We start from the raw sequence: 6,690 nt of genomic DNA on the forward strand, positions 1-6,690 counted from the left end.
GGCCACGCCCCCTCCTCACTGCTCAGTCCCCTGGCACTGCACAGACCACACAGGGCCACAGGATCCCCCAGGGCCATTGTCCTCAGTCTCACCTCCCCTTGGAATGCTGTCCCCAACCTGGCAAACCCCTCCTCCACCTTCCAGCAGTACCCACGTCTGATCCCTTCCTGACTGCCCGGAACTCACTTCACTCTGCTTTGACCCTCTGAGGCTCCCCTAGCATGTCCTCAGGGTGTAACCATCTGTGGCCCTGGGGTTCCCTGGAGCTATGTCTCAGGTAACCATATCCCCAGGGCCACGAGGAGGTTCACTCCATGCCTGACAAGTGACCATGAGGTCAGTGGCCACTGCAGATGACTGACCACTCACCACAGCCACCGAGCCACAGCTCAGCGTGTCCACAGGCAGCAACGTCACGTGGGCCTGGCCCTGGCCAAGCCCTTCCCCTGCCCACTCCTGCCCCTGCCTTCTGCTCAGAGCTGCTGTGTTTCCAGGGAAGCCGAGATGCCCACGACCCACTCATGCCCAGGGCGCCATCCAGAGGGGAGCACAGCTGACCCTCCATCAATGACAGCTGGTGCAGAACCGCATCTCCTCCTCCCCTGCACAGCACGAGGTGCGTTCCCCCTGCTTCCTGGAGGACCCTCGTGTGTGACTGTGTGGTCGGCTGCACGTTGAGACGGCCAGCTCCAGGACGCGCTGTCCCTGGGTTCCCGTCCATCCTGCCTCGCTCTCCCTGTCCTCACTCCGCTCTGGGCTTGCCCACCTCCGCAGAATCCCAGCAGGAAGCCTCTGCCTCAGGCTCTGCCTTCCGGGCATGCGGGATTGAGAGAGCCCCCACCAAGAAAGCGTCTGTGGCTTCCGAGGCTCCCAACAGCAGCTGGTCTGAGGACAGGGCTGACTCCCCAGCCGGGGCCCCTGGACAGAGATAAGGCCTCCCACACCCCCAGAGCGCAGCTCTCCCGATAGACATGTTTGCCACGTGGGCCAAGCACCCTCGCGCCCACTGGGAACCTGCCTCTCGGGTTCCCTGGAGCGTTCCGGCCTGACCTGCTGACCTTGACCCCAAGCTGGCAGTTACTGGGGCAGAGCTCATCCCGGGGAACACTCCACACCTGCAGCAGGGCCACACCGTCCTCAGGCAGGAACGCCTCCCACCAGCAAGCCTCGAACCCGGGGGGTAAAAGCTGTGACCGTCCATGGGGGTTTCACCTGGGAAGTCTCCTGGTCCCATTACAGAAAGAAAGAAAGCAGCCCAGGCCTCCTTATATTCCCCCCCATTCCCTACGCCCCCTATATTCCCATCCATTGCTACTTGACTTGACCTTTACGAGGAGAGTCATTGACCCGGGGCGTGAGTTATATCACCTGGGGCTTGGGTTCTACTACCTGGGGCTAGGATTATATCACCTGAAACTTGGGTTGTATTATCTGGAGGTAAGGTTTTATTTTATTTTATTTTATTTTATTTTATTTTATTTATAATAAAATAAAATATCTCATACATTATTTTTGATATCACACTCCATCACCCAAGCTGGAGTGCAGTGGTGGTATCTTGGCTCACTGCAACCTCTACCTCCCAAATTCAAGCAATTCTCCTGCCTCAGCCTCCTGAGTAGCTGGGCAGTGCCTGCCCCCTCATCCGGCTAATTTTTGTATTTTTAGTAGAGACAGGGTTTCACTGTATTGGCGAGGCTGGTCTTGAACTCCTGGCCTCAAGCGATCTACCCGCCTTGGCCTTCCAAAGTGCTGGGATTACAGGCATGAGCCGCTGTGCCCAGCCCACTGCCAACCCCACCCCCCCTTTTTTTTTTTCAATAGGCACAATCACCACTCACTGCAGCCTCGGCCTTCCAAGTAGCTGGGACTAGAGGTGCATCCCGCCTCTCCTGGCTGCTGCTTTTTTTTTTTTTTTTTTCTTTGAGATACAGTTTTACTCTGTCCCCCAGGCTGGAACACAGTAGCATAACCTCAGCTCAGTACATCCTCCATCTCCCAGGTTCAAGTAATCCTCCCCCTGCAGCCTCCTGAGTAGCTGGGATTACAGGTATGTGCCACCATGCCCAGCTATTTTTTGTATTTTTAGTAGAGACGGGTTTTTGACATGTTGGCCAGGCTGGTCTCAAACTCCTAGCCTCAAGCAATCCACCTGCCTCAGCCTCCCAAACTGCTGGGATTACAGGCGTGAGCCACCGTGCCCGGCCTTCTTGTTGGGATTACAGGCGTGGGCCACCGTGCTCGGCCCTCTGCCACCATTGATAACCATCAGTGGCTTCCTGTTTTTTTTCTTTCTTTTCTTTTTCTTTCTTTTTTTTTTTTTAAGAGGAAGTCTTGCTCTGTCACCCAGGCTGGAGTGCAGTGGCATGATCTTGGCTCACTGCAACCTCCACCTCCCAGGTTCAAGCAATTCTCATGCCTCGGCCTCCTGAGTAGCTGGAATTACAGGCACGTGCCACTATACTCGGCTAATTTTTTTGTATTTTTAGTCAAGATGGGGGTTTCACCGTGTTGGCTAGATTGGTCTCGAACTGCTAACCTCAAGGATCTGCCTGCCTCGGCCTCCCAAAGTGCTGGGATTACAGGCGTGAACCACCGCGCCCGGCCTGGCTTCGTTTCTTGAGGGCTGCCTATGAGGCACACAGAACCCCATCACAGCTTCCTGGGCAGGCACTACGATCTCCTAAGTGGGACCAGGTCATGGGCCCACATCACATGTGAAGGTCCCTAGAGAAGCCAGCATCTGCCTCATCTGGAGTCCAGTCACTCCCTCATCTCAACACCATGGGCCTTTGCCCAGGTCGCCCAGCGTGGCCATGCTCATTCAGACTCCTCAGACACAGAAACATTAAAATAAGAAACCTGGTCTTGCAGGGTGCAGACTATGGGCTCACGCCCGCAGTCCCAGCACCTTGGGAGGCTGAGGCAGGAGGATTATTTGAGGCCAGGCATTTGAGACCAGCCTGGGAAACATAGGGAGACCATGTCTCTACAAAAAAATGTTTTAAAAGTCCAGGCACGGTGGCTCATGCCGATAGTCCCAGCATTTTGGGAGGCCAAGGCAGGAGGATCTCTTGAGCCCAGGAGTTCAAGACCAACATGGGCAATAGAGTGAGATCCTATCTCTACAAAAAAATATAAAAATTTGGCCAAGTGTGGTGGCTCACACCTGTCATCCCAGCACTTTGGGAAGCTGAGGTGGGAGGATCCTCTGAAGTCAGGAGTTCGAAACCAGCCTGGCCAACATGATGAAACCTCATCTTGACTAAAAATGCAAAAAATTAGCAGAACATGGTGGCGCATGCCTGTAATCCCAGCTTCTTTGGAGGCTGAGTTACGAGAATCGCTTGATCCTAGGAGGCGTAAGTTTCAGTGAGCTGAGATTGTGCCACTGCACTCCAGTCTGGGAGACAGAGTGATCTGTCTCAAAATAAATACATAAATAAGATAAAATAAAATAATCTGGGCGTGGTGGCTCTTGCACGTAGTCCCAGCTACTTGGGAGGCTGAGGTGGGAGGATCGCTTAAACCCAGCACCACGAGGGTGAACCATGATTGCACTCCAGCCTGGGTGACAAACAGAGTGAGATCTTCCTGGGTAAAAATAATAATAATAAAAAGACCTGGCCAGGTGCGGTCAAGCCTGTAATCCCAGCACTTTGGGAGGCCGAGACGGGCGGATCACAAGGTCAGCAGATCGAGACCATCCTGGCTAACACGGTGAAACCCCGTCTCTACTAAAAATACAAAAAATTAGCCGGACGAGGTGGCGGCGCCTGTAGCCTGTAGTCCCAGCTACTCGGGAGGCTGAGGCAGGAGAATGGCGTAAACCCGGAAGGCGGAGTTTGCAGTGAGCTGAGATCCGGCCACTGCACTCCAGCCTGGGCAACAGAGCGAGACTCTGTCTCAAAAATATATATATAATAATAATAATAATAATAATAATAATAATAATAATAATAATAAAAAGACCTGGTCTTGCCTGTCCTGAGTGTAAGACTCCAATTCCCTTAGGGAAATATTCCCTTAGACCAAACGTTCCCTGAGGCTGAAACCCCTGAAACAGCCTTTCCTATGTGCATCTCCTCCTCATGCCCAAACCCAGCAACCAGCCCAGCCCTGCTCCCGCCAGGAACAGCCTCTCTCCCAGGCTCTGACAGCTGCCTCCCTGCAGCTTCAGGCCCCCAGGGAAGTTGAGTTCACAGTTCTCTGGAGAGGCGTAAACCAGCCTGTCTAAGGGCCATTGCACTCAGGCTGGGCCTGGCCCCCACAGCCCTGTTCCCACGTGCTGGTCGTGAGCCATGAACACCGGCCCCGCCCTCAGCCTCCCAGCTCCTGACACTTCTGCAGCCTGGCCCCTCACCCCATACAGGGCCCGCTGGAAGCTCACCGTGACTCCCCGGGCTCCCAGCACAGTGCCTGGTGCACAGAAGGTGCTCAATTAATGTTCTTGAATGAATGATTGTCTTCCTCCAGCCTGAGTCCTTGAGCACTAAGCTAACCTTCATGTCTGCCAGGCGAGGAGCCCTCAATGCAGGGCCACGTCTTATTCACCCTGGACTTTTCGGGGCATCGGCTCCCCCTGGTTTGTGGCAGGGCCTTCAGAGTTGTGAAATCAAGGAACATCTCCAAAGCCGTCAAATGTAGGCCACCTGGGGGGCCTGTTGGAGGAGGGTAGATGCCCTGTGGGTGGAGGGGAAGGAACCCTGGGTGCGCGTTTGCTTTGCACATGCTGGGAAGCAGCTGATCTTCCTCCTGGGGTAAGCACTGCAGCTCTAGATGGTAAGCTGAGGGCGCCACCCATGCGTTATTTTTTGTTATTTGTACAGTTCCAGCATTCTCCCTAAAGTGCCTTTTTTTCTTTTGAGACAGGGTCTTGCTGTGTCTCTGTCCTAGGCTGGAGCACGGTGGCACCATCATAGCTCACTGCAGCCTTTAACTCCTGGACTCAAGTGATGCTCCCGCTTTGACCTCCCAAAATTCTGGGATTACAGGCAAGAGCCACCGTGCCCGGCCTTTAAAACCCCCCCTCCTTTTTTTTTTTCCTGAGACAGAGTCTCACTCTGTCGCCCAGACTGGAGTGCAGTGACAGGATCTTGGCTCACTGCAAGCTCCGCCTCCTGGGTTCACACCACTCTCCTGCCTCAGCCTCCCGAGTAGCTGGGACTACAGGCACCTGCTACCACGCCCAGCTAATTTTTGTGTTTTTAGTAGATACGAGGTTTCACCTTGTTAGCCAGGATGGTCTCGATCTCCTGACCTTGTGATCTGCCCGACTCGGCCTCCCGAAGTGCTGGGATTACAGGCATGAGCCACCGCGCCCGGCCTTTTTTTTTTTTTGAGACGGAGTCTTGCTCTGTCGTCCAGGCTGGAGTGCAGTGATGTAATCTCGGCTCACTGCAACCTCCACCTCCCGGATTCAAGCGATCCTCCTTCCTCAGCCTCCTGAGTAGCTGGGATTATAGACACGCGCCACCACACCTGGTTAATTTTTGTATTTTTAGTAGAGATGGGGTTTCGCCATATTGGCCAGGCTGGTCTTGAACTCCTGACCTCAGGTGATCCACCCACCTTGGCCTCCCAAAGTGCTGCGATTACAGGTGTGAGCCACTATACCCAGCCTACTTTAATTACTTTTAAACACTAATTGATTATTGAAAAACATTTTAGCGTACTTAGAACAAGTTGGGTGTGTGAATCCACTTTTCAAAATGTGAATTTTATGAAATCTACATCAAAGATCAAATAGGTCAGGCGCGGTGGCTCATGCCTGTAATCCCAGCACTTTGGGAGACCGAGGCGGGCAGATCACCTGAGGTGAAAAGTTCATGACCAGCCTGGCCAACATGGTGAAACCCCGTCTCTACCAAAAATACAAAAATTAGCTGGGCCTGATGGCGGGCACTGTAATCCCAGCTACTTGGGAGGCTGAAGCAGGAGAATCGCTTGAACCTGGGAGGCGGAGGTTGCAGTGAACTGAGACCATGCCACTGCGCTCCAGCCTGGGCGACAAGAGCAAAACTCTGTCTGAAAAAACAAACAAACAAAAGGATCATATCATTCCATGAAAATGTAGCTTCCTCCAAACTGAGATGTGCTGTGAATGTAAAATACACACTAGATTTAAAAGACTGGTGTTTAGAATTGGTGATTATACTTAGACATGATGTCATTGATGGTGGTGGTGGTAGTGATAATGGTAGTAATAATGGTGGTCATGTTGATGATAATGAAGGTGGTCATGATGGTGAGGGTTGTGGTAATGGTGAGATGGCATGATTGTGGTGATGATGGTGATGGTGAGGATGGTGGTGATGATGGTGATGGTGAGGATGGTGGGGATGGTGGTGAAGGTGATGATGATGATAATGGTGGTGGTAATGATGGTGGTGAAGGTGGTGATGATGGTGATGGTGGTAGTAATGGTGGTCCTGGTGATGATGGTGATGGTGATGGTGGCGATGATGGTGATGATGATAATGTTGATGATGATGATGATGGTGATGATAATGGTGATGATGGTGGTGGTGATGATGGTAATGGTGATGGTGGTGATGGTGATGATAATGTTGAAGGTGGTGATGGTGATACTGGTGATGAGGAGGAAGATGACATAATGATGATAGGGATGAGAAAAATAGTGGTTGGTGATGATGAGGGTGATGGTGATGATGGTGATGGTGGTGATGA

Source organism: Piliocolobus tephrosceles, chromosome 17 (genome assembly GCF_002776525.5).
Source record: "Piliocolobus tephrosceles isolate RC106 chromosome 17, ASM277652v3, whole genome shotgun sequence".
Classification (NCBI taxonomy): domain Eukaryota; kingdom Metazoa; phylum Chordata; class Mammalia; order Primates; family Cercopithecidae; genus Piliocolobus; species Piliocolobus tephrosceles.